Source organism: Sceloporus occidentalis, unplaced genomic scaffold, assembly GCF_023333645.1.
Source record: "Sceloporus occidentalis isolate IW3139 unplaced genomic scaffold, rSceOcc1.0.p SCAF_17, whole genome shotgun sequence".
NCBI lineage: Eukaryota > Metazoa > Chordata > Lepidosauria > Squamata > Phrynosomatidae > Sceloporus > Sceloporus occidentalis.
This window is the reverse complement of record NW_028316997.1, coordinates 15,409,014-15,422,492: the sequence shown is the minus strand read 5'-3', so window position 1 is coordinate 15,422,492 and position 13,479 is coordinate 15,409,014. Positions and strand designations below refer to the sequence as shown.

At 44.5% G+C, this 13,479-nt stretch overlaps 1 protein-coding gene across 1 annotated transcript in view; it reads left to right on the top strand.

Moving 5' to 3' along the window:
• Positions 1–13,479, top strand: part of LOC149302884 (uncharacterized) — a 59,672-nt gene that overhangs the window by 6,357 nt on the left and 39,836 nt on the right. The gene's annotated exons all lie outside the window — the stretch shown is intronic.

Sequence of the window (13,479 nt, the reverse complement as noted above, 5' to 3'; positions counted from 1 at the left end):
TGAGACTAAGATCCAGATCCCCCGCAGCGATGCAGAGGACCTGGATCCTCCTGTGTTAACCCCCCCCCCCCCCCCCAACTTACCGGTGCTTCTGAGTCCCCGGTGCTTAGTCCGGGCTGCGTGTAGAGCTCTACACGATACAATCGCGTAGAGCTCTACACGCTTCCCGGACTAAGCACTGGGGACCCAGATGCAGGGGACCTGGATCCTCCTGTGTTAACCCCCGACCCAACTTACCGGTGCATCTGAGTCCCCGGTGCTTAGTCCGGGCTGCATGTAGAGCTCCACGCGATATAATCGCGTAGAGCTCTACACGATACAATCGCGTAGAGCTCTACACGCTGCCCGGACTAAGCACTGGGGACTCAGAAGCACCGGTAAGTTGGAGGGGGGGGGGGCATAACACAGGAGGATGCAGGGGACCTGCATCCTCCTGTGTTATGCCCCCTCCAACTTACCGGTGCTTCTGAGTCCCCGGTGCTTAGTCCGGGCAGCGTGTAGAGCTCTACGCGATTGTATCGTGTAGAGCTCTACGCGATTATATCGCGTGGAGCTCTACATGCTGCCCGGACTAAGCACCGGGGGCTCAGATGCAGGGGACCTGGATCCTCCTGTGTTATGCGCCCCCCCAACTCAGAAGCACCGGTAAGTTTGGAAGAGGGAGGGGGAGTGTTAAATGGGGGGTGTAAGGCATTTCTGGAGGCAGAGTGCTCTGTGAAATGCTTTTTAACCCCTTTAATGCCACTCTGCCTCCTGAAATGCCTTAAACCTCCCTATATGCCATAATATGCCTTTTAATCCTCTAAGTGCCAGAGTGGCATATAGGGTTAAAAGGCATATCATGGGGCACAGTGGCATATAGGGTTAAAAGGCATATTATGGGGCACTGTGGCATTTAGAGGGTTAAAAGGCATATCATGGGGCACAGTGGCATATAGGGGGTATAAGGCACTTCTGGGGCAGATGTGCATAACTAGGAGGCAGGTTGGAAAATAGAAGGAAATAAAACCAAAATATTTTTCTCAAGCATAGCTTTTATTAAAAAAAGTGTTTAAATGAATTAAAATTTACTGGTAAAACTTTTTTCCTATAGGGTCGTCTTATATTCAGGCTTTTTCTTTTTTTCCTAAATTAATATTAAGATTTGGGGGGTCGTCTTATAATCAGGGTCGTCTTATAATCGAGCAAATACGGTAATTTGCTTCCTTTTTTTACTTTGGCTTTTGTTTTGTTTTTTTTGTTTAGGGTAAGTCTCTGAGCTTTTTTTTTTATATATATATATATATATATAATTTGGTGCATAAGTGGTTAGCATCTTGTAAAAGGTTTAGACTTTATTTTCCCGTCGTGTAGTGTCAGTACCACGGGGTGTCGCTCTTCCTGGGACAAGGACCTAGAACCGAAGAGGTTAAGATACCTCCTAACCCCTCCTACTCCTCCCTATAAGAGCCCCGGCAACCCTCATACCTTCAGTTTTTTCCTTGTCCCTTGTCAGGGACGGACCTTGTTCCTTGATTTTTGGTTTTTTTCGTTGGTGGGGCACACGGGTTGTGTCCGGGGGTTCCCTCCGATTGCTCCCCGGGTGGTGAGCAGAGCGAGGAGTAACGTCCGCATCGGCGGACGTTACGGAGCCGTTTAGACGCCGCGCTCCTATGCCGGCAGGTTGGAGCATGCGCACAGCGGTGGAACGCACGCCAGAGGGCGCTGCGTTCCACCAAGAGTACTGACACGCTATTGAGCATGCGTGATTCAGTTTCTCTTGTTCAGGGCGCGAAAACTAACTGGTTTTCGCATATATATAGCTGTGCTGCCCAGTCTGACAGCAGAGGAGCTTGTCAACACTGGGATTTCCGTGTCACCAGCCCCCCCACACGGATTGAGGAGTTGTAAGGTAGGATTTGGTTAATCTTACCCTGTCAAATCCTCTGCCCTGTATATTTTCTACTAAAAAAAATTTTTTTATTTTTTTTTTGTGTTTTATATTAGCAGATAAGCCGGATAAAGAGAAATCTTTTAAACCTGCTCCAAAAAAGGCTGTGGTTAAAACCAAACATTTATCGTGCACTGAATGTGCCACTCCGTTGCCGGATGGTTGTAAGAAGAAATTTTGCAATGCCTGCTCTGCTGAGAGTTTGGCAAAAGAAAAACAAAAAGACATGCAGTCTTTTTTAGGTTGGTTCCAGGACAACCTGGCGCAAACGTTTGAAACGTTTAAAGCAGCAGCAGCTACACCTGTGGAACCCGTTAAACTTAAATCCCACAAACGTAAGAGGGTATTATCCCCTCATTCTGATTTATCCTCTGGGGAGGTTTCTAGTTCATCCTATTCAGCTTCATCTAGTGGGGAGTCAGAGGATGAGACCAATTTTCCTCCACAGGAGCTGCGTAAATTTGTTAAGGAAGTCTCACGGCTTTTTCAGGATTCAGACCTGTCAGCGCACCCCAAAGGGTTGCCCATGTTATCTCACATGCAGAATCTCATGTATAGAGAGTGGAATAATCCAGGCAAAAGAGCCTTTATATCAAAGCACTCTAAGCAGCTTTTTTACCTTCAGGGCGATGAAAAATGGGAAGATATCCCTAAAGTAGACGTCCAGATAGCCCAGCTTTCCAAACGTACGACCATTCCCATTAGTGAAGTGGCTGGTCTTAAGGATCCTATGGATAAGAGGGCAGAAACGTCTTGCAGACGTATTTACCAATCATCTGGATTCCAGTGTAAAGTGGCGTTGTCTAGCGCATCTGTGGCTAAAGCGCAGGGTGTCTGGTTGCAGTCCTTAGAGGGCAGTCTTTCAGAATCTATGGATGAAGGTTTGTCTAAACTATTTAAAAACCTGACACTGGCTAATAGCTTCCTGCTGGAAGCTGCAGAAGAGGGCCTTAAGCTTTCAGCCCGTAACATGGGTTTGTCTTCCGTTGCCAGAAGGGCATTATGGCTACGTTCCTGGGCAGCAGATACTGCCTCCAAATCTACTCTATGCGATCTGCCCTTTGAAAGAACCAAGCTATTCGGTTCTTCCTTGGAGGAACTGATCAGACACATGTCTGATACTAAAAAGGCACTTCCTCAGGATAGGAAAAGCAGATGGAACAAGCGATACCAGTATAGACCTTCCAGGCCTTTTCAACCAGTTTTCAAGACTCAAGCCTTTCGTAAACAACACGAGAGAAAGTTTCAGGAACACCCTAAGAAACCAGAGGGTAGGAAGTTCTGACGGTGTTGGAGGTCGTCTGCAATGGTTCCTACCAAAATGGAGGCAAACCACAAACAATTCCTGGGTCCTCAGGATCATTGCGGACGGGTACAGGATAAAGTTTTCCAGTTTTCCTCGTCCTCTGTTCCTGATTTCGTGTTACCCCTCTCAGGTGAAGAACTCAGCACTGTTGGCCGAAAGCCTTACCCTTCTAAAAAAGGGTGTCATAGAGCCTGTTCCAAAGTATCAGGAGTTTCAGGGAGTTTATTCCCGTCTCTTCCTGGTCTCAAAGCCGGATGGGTCCTTCCGTCCAATTCTGGATTTAAAGAAAGTCAATGCGTATATTCCTTACCGTCACTTCAGAATGGAATCCATTCTCACGGTTACCCGCCTGTTGAGACAAGGGGACCTTATGGTTACGTTAGACCTAAAAGATGCCTATCTCCATGTGCCTATCGCCATAGCCTCCAGGAAATATCTCAGGTTTGCCATAAGAGTCGGGACAAGAGTTCGTCATTTCCAGTTTACTGCTCTCCCTTTTGGCCTGTCGTCAGCTCCTCGGATCTTCACAAAGCTTTTAACTCCTATTGCAGCGGCTTTACGGAAAGAGGGGATCACAGTCGTCCCTTATCTAGACGATTGGCTGCTAAAAGCAAGTTCTTCTCAGGAGCTCCGGGCACATCTCAGCTTTACGACCCGATGCTTGAGGGAACACGGCTGGATCATAAATTACAAAAAGTCCAACCTGATTCCAACTACGAAGATCCAGTTTCTGGGGCTCATAGTGGATTCCGTCTCTTCGAGACTTTATCTCCCACGCTCCAAGATCAAGAAGATAAAGAATCAGGTTTCCTTTCTGCAACAAAATCCAACCCTTTCCTTCAGGTTGGCTATGAGTATCCTGGGCAGTCTTACAGCGTGTATTCCGGCAGTAAGCTGGTCCAAAGCGCAGTTGAGACCCCTGCAATGGGACATCCTACAACAGTGGTCCAGGAGACCGGAGGATCTAGATGTTACCTTCACGGTATCCAGGGAGGTTTTACTCCGGCTGAATTGGTGGAAAGCAAAGGAGCGCCTCACCCAAGGGCGATCTTTTCTACCACGTCATTGGATCACCCTCACCACGGATGCCTCCAAGGTAGGCTGGGGAGCTCATCTACTCGACCTCTGCAGTCAGGGCAGTTGGTCCTTAATCGATCAAGCCCAATCATCAAACTTTCGGGAACTGAAAGCTGTGTTCCTGGCACTCAAGACCTTCGGTCCAAGATTACGGGGGAAAGCTGTGAGAATCCAGTCCGACAATGCCACCACAGTCTCATATATAAACAGACAGGGCGGCACCCGGATTCCAAGGCTACAGGACCTTTCAGACCATCTCATGCGCTGGGCCCAAAGAAACCTGGAGGATTTAGCAGCGACACATATCAAAGGAGTAGACAACTGTCTGGCAGACGATCTCAGCAGATCTCGTTGCTCCCAAGCAAACTGGTCCCTGGACAAGAGCATTTTTTCTCTCCTAGTTCAAAGATTCGGCCTACCAGATATAGACCTTATGGCGACCAGACAAAACAGGAAATTGCCAGTTTTCGCCTCCCTTTACAGGCAGGACAATCCCCCCCTGCTAGACGGAATGTCAGTGGTTTGGTCTTTCAAGATGGCTTATGTGTTTCCTCCAGTAGCCATGATTCCTCGGATCCTCCTAAAGATTCGGGTAGACAGAGCCAGGGTTTTAGCTATTCTCCCTTATTGGCCGAATCGAAGTTGGTTTTCAGAGCTGCTCAGTATGGCGATTTCAGTATGGGAGCTGCCAGTTTCCTCCCATCTTCTGGAAAACAAGAACCTGTCCAAGGATGTTCTTCTGCAGTTCAGATTGACGGCCTGGCTGCTGCAAGGATGATCCTCCAGAGCAGAGGCGTTTCCAATTCTATGTCAGAAATCCTATTTATCTTCGAGTCTGGAATAAATTTCTCCACTGGTGTGTCTCCAAAGGTTTGGATTTCTCTTCTCCCCCCACAAGTTCTGTTCTGGATTTTTTGCAGGAAGGTTTTTCAGCGGGTCTCACAGTCTCGACGCTTAAGGGACAGGTTTCAGCCCTGAGTCATTTTCTCCTGTCGGAGTTGGCGTCCCAAGTTCTCGTCAGGCGTTTTTTTAAGGCTGCCATCATTCAACGGCCTCCCAGACGTTCGCATTTTCCCTCCTGGGATTTGTCATTGGTCCTCCAAGCACTCTGCTCTGAACCATTCGAACCTTTGGAAGAGGTATCTCTAAAATTTTTATCCCTCAAGACGGCTTTTTTGGTGGCCATTACCTCAGCTAGGAGGGTCAGTGAACTTCAAGCTCTTTCCGCGGCTCCAGAATTTACTATTTTCCACCAAGATAAAGTCGTCCTGTATGTTAAACCTTCTTTTTTGCCCAAGGTTATCTCTGAAGCTAATGTCAATCAGCCATTAATTTTGCCCTCTTTCTTCCCGTCTCCTTCAACTCCGGAAGAATCACTCTGGCACACTTTAGACGTCCACAGAGCTCTACGAATTTATATAGACCGCACTGCTTTTTTCCGCTCCATGGATCAATTGTTTGTTAATTATTTTGGTAGATCCACAGGCAATGCGGCCTCCAAGCACACGATATCTCGATGGCTTTCCGATACTATTCGCTTAACCTACTCTCTCAGTGGTCAGGTTCTTTCATCCCGCATTACTGCTCACTCCACCAGAGCTATGGCTACATCCTGGGCTGAAAGGTCTTCGGCATCTCCAGAAGAAATATGCAAAGCAGCTACTTGGTCTTCCTTTCACACGTTTATCAAGCATTACCGGCTAGACATCTTCTCCTCCTCTGATGCTGACTTCGGGCGTAAGGTGCTTCAGGCAGTTACCTCGTGACCGTTTTTTCCCCACCCAGGAGGGGTCATCTTGCTATATCCCCGTGGTACTGACACTACACGACGGGAAAAATAGTAATTTTACTTACCGTAAATTCTTTTTTCCTTAGTGTAGTGTCAGTACATATATCCCTCCCTGTGCATTTTTGTATTAAAATTATTTTTTTGCAAGCTATCTTGTGTTTCTTGGTACTTTCTGAAGGTATGAGGGTTGCCGGGGCTCTTATAGGGAGGAGTAGGAGGGGTTAGGAGGTATCTTAACCTCTTCGGTTCTAGGTCCTTGTCCCAGGAAGAGCGACACCCCGTGGTACTGACACTACACTAAGGAAAAAAGAATTTACGGTAAGTAAAATTACTATTTTTCTAGTTTTGATTTAGTTTGATATGATTGCCACTGGTCTCTTCTTATATGTGAATGGTTTCAAAATGGGAAGTTTCCGCAGATGAACCCCAAAAATGCGCACTTCGTGGTTTTCAAGGGAAGACTACCCCATAACATTACAATTTAATGAGGATTTCCAAGCTACCCTACTTCCATTTCTTGGTGGCCTAAAAAAAACCACAAATCTTCCAGGAACACCGGTTTGTTAGAATTTTTCTCACCGTTTTTTCCTGTTTCAGGCATTTTTAAGAGTTAATGCTACACACTAGGCTCCATGGAACAAATCAACTATTATTGATTATAATTTTTCACAAACCTTTAAGGACCATTCTCTTCAATATATATATAATTGCAAATACACTTACAGTTTAAAAGGGTGCAAAGGTGTGAAATAAACCACTTTTCAGATAACATAGTTTGCAAGGACAACTTTCAAATAATTGTCTGCAAAAGTTAACTTTGAAAAGAAAACAGAATGCATACAAAACCATAACAAGAACTTCAACATTTAAAAGTGTACAAGGTTCAGCTGTATGAAATATATTCGTTTATCAGCAAGGATGTCTATCAGAATAAAACCCCTTGCTTGTCCATAGCAGGTTGTAGTGAACATAACTTAGCATAGGTTTTTGGCTGTGGATCTTCTCTAGGTTTTTGAGCAATTTGTTTTAATGAAGTGTCTTTCCACCACTTGAACTGTTATCTTTTTTTGGAGATTTCTTTCAAACAAGGAGCCAGTTTTTTTATACCACGCTAAATTGGTTGCATCGTGACATCTTGACTTGATCTATATTATTAACTCCACTCAAAAACTTCGATAAAGGTTTTTTTTTTTGTTTTTTTTTAAATATTGGGGTTGTGTTACCACAGTGGTTGATCAAAATAGCATACAGATATAGTTTCTATCGGAGTATTTCAAGAACAGCAATTAATCAGATTTCAGGTCACAGCCTCCATGCTTTTGGGCTGGACTGGCCTACCTTGAAACCATGAGATTTCCCATTGGGACAGAAGCTGGCCAAACAGCACTAGGGCCGCGCAGATGTCTATGCTGCCTGACAGCTGACTAACGTCGGCTTACCATTGTGAAGCTCGCACACTTTATGAGGAACTCAGTTTTCCCGCCCTGGTCCCTGCTTCCTCTGGCTTAGTATATAGTAATGCAGGTTATGCTGCACTACCGTTTTCTACCCTCAATGTCTGTCTCAGTATATAGTTATAGGAGTTATGTTGTACAATATCTGTTCAATAAATTGTTTATTTAAACTTATTTCATTTATTTATAAGTTAATTTATTTTTTTCAGATTTCTACTTTTTTTCCATGTGACATGCAGTTTACAAATTTTCTTGCCAACATTAATTTTTGAGTGGGTGTCTTTACATTTTAAAGTGGAGAGTTGCCCATACTCCTCAGCCCCAGGTGCCGAATACTCTACGTATGTCCCTGCCCCCCCAAAGAAAATACTGTATTGGCTCGGATATAGGCCGCACCTGCATATAGGCCGCACCCTAAAAGTTAGGTGCTTTTTTTTTTAATGAAAAAGGTTTCTGTCCCCCCCCGAGATATACTGCCACTCTGTCCCGAAGATGTACCCCCCCCGAGATATGCTGCCACTCTATCCCCCCCGAGATATGCTGCCACTCTGTCCCCAAGATGTCGTTCCCCCCCCCCACCCCAACAAATCTCCCATGCCGGCACTCCCCCTGTGGGAAGTGCTGGCAGGGGAGGCTGTCTGAGCACATCCGAGAGTAGGATGCAGGTCCCCTGCACCGCTGCGGGGGATCTGTATCCTAACCCCGCTGCCTGCGCTAGACCCCGAATATAGGCCGCACCCCCACTTTAAAGACTTAAAGTGGGGGGAAAAAGTGCAGCCTATATTCGAGCCAATACGGTAAATAAAAACCACCTGGTGGAAATGCTGCGGCTCGCTGTCTTACTGCTTACAAATCACTAGGACTATGGATTTAAATTTTCCCAGTACTTTTCTCCCAATGCCAATGGCACCTTGGCCTCGTCAGTAGCCCAGAAGCAATGGACATACTAAGACTCTTGGGTGAACAAGAAATTCTATGTATCAATTATCACTTCTTAAAGAAACACCATTCTGCACATATGGAGGGTAGGCTTTTTTACAACATAATAAAATACATTATTTTCAATGAGTTTAGCATAGCTTAATCCATACATAAAAAAGCTGTAGCTTTTTGATTGTCAACAGATATTTGGTTTAAAAGTAAAATATAAATTTACCTTTTGGAACCTGAGATCTGTGACAAAGGTATCAGCATATCGATTAATTTTCAGATTTGATGCTGTTCTCATCAACCAAGAGAGAGCGATAATAATTTAATGATGAGATATGATGGAAATGTTGTCTTTGGCTGCTTCCATGAGATAAGGTGGATTTCAGCCCCAAGATCGGGAAGTGCAAAGAACAAAACTTTTCTCTTTAATATTTTTATTTAAAACCGTTTTGGGCCTTTGGTGTATGTATAACTCATATGTTTTTATATCAACAAATATGGTAAACTCCCTCAGTAGATAAATGTACACGGGGTAAATTTAAACATATTAAACCATCAGGGGATGCCTGGATCAGGCATCTTCAAGCCTGAAATGTTGGAGAAGAAAAATGTCTTCTCCCGCACTGAAAAAAAGAGTCTTCACTGTGGCCTCTTCAGTGCATGCAAATCTGTGTCAAAACTGCAAATAAACTCAAATAAAAAAGTGCCAGCAATAAGGCCAGGATGGCCAGTATGTCAATTTTTAGATAATAATCATATTCAATCCCCTGAGTTCTCTGTTATATTGTCTTGCTGTGACTGCACAAGGGCATTTATTGTCTGATTGTGTGGAGTGCAAGTTTGATTATATATATATATAAATAATTAATAATAATTAGTAGTTTTAATTTAAGGAGGACATTTTCTGGCTTATACGGATACCCCAATCACAAAGCATTTTACCAGCTACACACATTTTGTTTTACAGAGTTTTCAACTGGCAGTCTGTGAACACATCTCTGAAAGGTGAAATATTGTTGAGAGTAACTAATAAAAAGTGAATTTGCATGGGTGTAAGCGAACTGGCTGGTTTATTCTAAATCAAACTGGTTCCCTTAAAATACAACAGTTCTCCGTGCTGCAGGGGACTATATATTCTGAATGTGAAATGTTATTCGACTGTGCAAGGCTGCTGGATGCTACAGAGCTTACAGGTAAAGTGAAATGCTTCATACTGTGCGCAATCCTGTCTTCAGGTAATTGTATTTATGTCAAGCTTCATTACTACAAGGGGGTGAAGAACTCATTGAAAACATCTGTGCTCATCCATGGCGCTTAATTATATAACGCTTGCCTGGGACACCTCATAAAGAATTGTTAACTGTTTCATGCCTTTACCACTTCTCCCTAAAATCACATTCTTTATGGCTTAATATGTACCCCAGAGCACTTGAGTTGCAAAGAATGGTACTACAGAAAAGCTAAAAATTATAAAAATAAAGGCTCAACTTCCAACTCTAAGCCTTTCTGTACATTTCTAATTTTTTAGTTACCATTTTCCAGAACTGATTATACACAACAAGGATGTACACAGAATATATAGAATCCTTGTACAATAATGTACTAATGTATTGCATCTCAGTGGTTTTTTAGTTAGTTTCTTTGTTGGGTTTATGTCGATAGGTTATGTTAAGTTTATATATATTGGTCCAGTAGGTTCTTAGCTAGACCTGTCAATCTGCAAAACTAGTTTTGTGGTATATTTTCTTGCCAGCGGGTTTTCATGACTATTTGCTGTCTTGTCTCTACATGTCAGATTTGTAGAATGATTATATGTATTATTATTATTGTTATTATTATAAACATTTATTTAATTAGAGTTGACGTATTCTGTAACACTCAGATATAGTGACCAGATGCACACTTTTAACCATCTTTAAAGCATGTAGCTATTTATATGCAGGGTTACAATTAAATACTCATGTGTTTCCCTCTGCTGCTAGACACCTTCACACCATTACGTCTTCATCCCTGGAACAGTAGAAAGTATTTTTCTTCTATTTAAAGGCACATTAATCCTAAAACCTCAAATATCTGGTTCTGATAACATATCTGTCGCCTATTAAAACTAGCTATAAATGGTGTTGTTTTTCCTGACAATAAGTGGAATTGTATTGAAATATTTACTTTAAGTTATAAGGGGCTGTTTTAGCTGGGATATCTAAGATCAATGGCAAACACTGTCAGAATTAGCATGACTAATTTCATGCCATATATCTTATAAATGATAACAGAATCAATTAGCATTCACCAAACAGGGGCATTAAAAATATATTTGCAATAACTAAGAGTAGTAACTATTTACACACACACTGAAATACTTACACACAAACCAACATACCGTATTGGCTCGGATATAGGCCGCCCCCGTATATAGGCCGCACCCTAAAAGTTTGGTGCTTTTTTAAAGAAAAAGTTTTTTTCTTTAAAAAAGCACCAAAAAAACATGCTGCCCCGAGATATGCTGCCACTCTGTCTCTCCCCCCCGAGATATGCTGCCACTGTCCTCCCCCCCGAGATATGCTGCCACTGTCCCCCCCCGAGATATGCTGCCACTGTCCTCCCCCCCGAGATATGCTGCCACTCTCTCTCTCCCCCCCGAGATATGCTGCCACTGTCCTCCCCCCCCGAGATATGCTGCCACTGTCCTCCTCCCCCCTCGAGATATGCTGCCACTGTCCTCCCCCCCGAGATATGCTGCCACTGTCCTCCTCCCCCCTCGAGATATGCTGCCACTGTCCTCCTCCTCCCCCCCGAGATATGCTGCCACTCTGCCCCCCCCTGACTTATCAGAGGAGACTCCCGGGTGTCTTGCAGGGCCGGCGGGGGACATCTACGCAATACGCGTACACAACTTCCGGTGCCGGCACTCAGCTGATGTGCCGGCACCGGAAGTTGTATACGCGTATTGCGTAGATGTCCCCCGCAAGACACCCGGGAGTCTCCTCTGGTAAGTCTTGGGGGCAGAGGTAAAACGCATCGTGCGAACGGTCACCGGCTGCGGTGATGCAGGTAAACATGCTGCGGGGGATCTGTATCCTAACCCTGCCCGGCGACTGGGACTGCATGTCCCGGGCGTCGGGCGCTAGACCCCGAATAGAACCCCCTATATTCGAGCCAATACGGTATATACTTTCATACAGATAACATACTAGCGTACAGACACACAGTAGCATATTTCACACAAACTAACATACACACACTGACATGCTTACACACAGTAACATACTAACACACAGTAACATCTAACACACACACACAAACATACTTACACACACAAGTACCGGTTGTATGGCAGCCCTGCATATTACATACCTTCACTTCTCTTAATTTGATCCCTCATTTTATCTCAGTTGAAATGAAACAATATAAAGAAAAATACAATACATGTTTAAGCTACATGTGTGTTACATATTCTGTAAAGCAAAACCTAGAAGCGCATCTGGGACACATCATACTGTTAAATGATGCACGGTGGCCTCTGGGTCCGGAAAGATTGCTACAAAAAAAGGTATTCATTTCAACCAAAGACATCTTCATTTGGACTGATATAGCTAAATCTATTTTCCTTTAAAGAAGAAATTAGTGACCAACTTTCTTGTACCATAGTTTTTATATTTTATTATAAAGTAGTGTAACGCATATTTTGCACATTACTTCCAGCGTTTTAATCTTTCAGACAGCTACCCGCATAGTTGCCAGCTATTATGGGTGAACTGGTCCATTGAGTAGTGATGTTACGGGGACCCTGATCACCCACTAGGGTTATTCGACAGAATGGCTTCCCTTGGACTGGGCAGCCTTGGCCAGAATATGCCATTTGCGGGAACCAATACAAGTTCTCCACCTCTTTACCCACATTATTTGGATGGTGTTATGATACTGGTCAGGTAGTGACCAAGTGGAGCATAAGTCACATTGTCAAGACTGTCCTGGTTAAATTGAGACAACTGACAACTACACTACTATTTAATTGTAGGATAACTTTAATCTAAAATACTTAATATTATTGTTTATTTCTGCCTCTTCAAGATGCTCTCTGAGAAAACACAGTTTAAAGTGTTTCTGTTACCACTTCAAGATCTCTCATATGACATGTGCTAGATAATAATACCGTATTTTCTCGATTATAAGACAAGGTTTTTTCCGAGCAAATGCTCTGAAAAATACCCCTCGTCTTATAATCGGGGTCGTCTTATAATCAGACCTCAAATAGGTCTGACTATGAGACGACTAAGATCCAGATCCCCCGCAGCTGCAGGGGACCTGGATCCTCCTGTCTCCCCCCCCCCCCGCCCCACTTACCGGTACTTCTGAGTCCCCGGTGTGTAGCTGGGGCAGCGTGTAGATGTCTATGCGATTCGCGTAGACAACTTCTGCTGCAGCAGGAAGGAGGCGTGGCTAGCAGTGGGGGTTGTCTGCGTCCATCGCGCAGACCTTCCCCGGCTGTCAGAGATCAGAGTTCCCCGCACCAGTGCCGGTGCCGCACCGGTGCGGGGAACTCTGATCTCTGACAGTCGGGGAAGGACTGCGCGATGGACGCAGACAATCCCCGCTGCTAGCCACGCCTCCTTCCGGCTGCAGCGTAAGCGCGTGGGATCTACACGCTGCCACGGCTACATGACAGGGAAGTCAGAAGCACCGGTAAGTTTGGGGGGGGGCGGGGAAGTGTTAAATGGGGGGCATAAGGCATTTCTGGAGGCAGAGTGCTCTGTGAAATGCCTTTTAACCCGCTTAATGCCACTCTGCCTCCAGAAATGCCTTTTTATCCCTATATACGCCACTCTGCCTCCTGAATGCCTTAAACCTCCCTATATGCCACTCTTCCCCATAATATGCATTTTAACCCTCTAAATGCCAGAGTGGCATATAGGGGTATAAGGCATTTCTGGAGGCAGAGTGGCACATAGGGGGTCAAAAGGCATATCATGGGGCACAGTGGCATATAGGGTTA